Consider the following 1786-nt stretch of genomic DNA (forward strand, 5'->3'; position numbering starts at 1 on the left):
TGGAATTAATCGAAAGTTTTGATGTAATAGATTCTATCTATGGAATTTTAATTTTCGATAAATTTTTATTTTAATCTTTGAATTCTTCAAATTTAACTATCTTCGAATGACATCAAATTATAATATTATAAAAATAATTACTTTTCTCCAACACAACTGTCAATATTCATATAATTCATATAATTTTCTGACTTTTCATTTGTTCATTATTATAAATTTTAATTTGCAAATACAAAATGTGTATGCATTCAATCTATTTCCAAATTCACTTATTACAAAATTGCACATATCAATATTCCATCCATATTTTTATATATAGATATACTTTTTTTATACATTAAAAATTTTCCAAAAATTTTTATTCTTTGAAATTTTTTTTTTAATTCCCTAAAAAATCTACCTGAAAAAATATTATATTGCAAATTATACGTTATGTAGACGAAGGTAATATTTGGAGTTTAGAGAATTATTTTAGATTTAGATAAGTGTGTGCTCGACCACTGTACCGGAGAAAGTGATTTATAAACAATGCTATACGTAAAGGCTTGACATTCAGGATCCGTGGTCGCGTAAGACTTCCATTTGGAATGCAGTTAAACGACTATATAACGGAGACAACAATTAGGAGAGTTTTATACTACGTGTTACTGTTTCCATTCATTTGTTGATACTTGATTTATTATCATTGTATAAGATATCAATTAATAACTTGGAATGAAAAATATTATCTCAAGTACTTCATTGTTTTCATTTGACAAATAATATAGAAAAAGAAAATAACAACTTTTTTTAGAGAATAATAAAGTATAGAAATAAATATTATTTTAATATAATATCTATTATTTAATTATAATTTAATATCAGTTATTTCATTCGATAATAATTTTAGTAATTTTTGTCTTCTAAGATTTTAGATTTTAGAATTTACTCGAAGAGTAATTCTTATTTCGAATAAAAATTTTAGTTTCAAAATTGCAATATTATTAAATAAAGCTTAGTTATTGTTGAAAGTATCATTTATTAATTATTTTATCTTATTTTCATTTTAAATAATCCTGTGTAAAAATATTAATAATTATTCAATTCTCACTTTTTAAAATGATATTTTATAATTAAAATTATTATATATATCAACAAAAATTGTTGTAAATAGTATATTGATAGAAATAGGCGCGGTTTAGTTCCGGGCACTTTCGAGTTACATACCAAGGCCTTCCACCTAACATTTACCACCAAGTTCGATCAATTGCGATTTTCTTCACGTATTGATTGTAAATATATGTACAGGGTGTCCCAAGAATGTTGGAACATTAAATTGGAGATTCCCGAAATAATTTCAAACATTTTTCTTTGCAAAAACTTTCGTTACGGCTATATTAGCGAATTATTGTACGAAATAACATCAATTACGGAACGCATAACCTAATTGAGTCGCGTAATAGTAGCGTTGGCTACCGACCGAGCAAGTTCAAAGTGTGAATATAACGAATATTTTTTTATCGATAAAAAATTATGTACAATAAATAAATAAATATAATTTTCCAAATATTTTTCTGTGAATATAACATAACACGAATATAACAAATATTTTTTTCATTTATAAAAAATTATATCGAATAATATCACGAATGATGGAAAACTAAATAAATACAATATTTGACATGCTTTCTTTGAGATGTCTTGTTTGGATTTGTTTGTGCTCGGTCGGTATGTAGCCAATGCTATTCGATTAGGATGCGTTCGTGATTGGTCAGTGTTTTATAACTCGTTAACGAAAATATAACGC

This window comes from Apis dorsata, unplaced genomic scaffold (assembly GCF_000469605.1).
Source record: "Apis dorsata unplaced genomic scaffold, Apis dorsata 1.3 scaffold_260, whole genome shotgun sequence".
In the NCBI taxonomy this organism is placed as follows: Eukaryota; Metazoa; Arthropoda; class Insecta; order Hymenoptera; family Apidae; genus Apis; species Apis dorsata.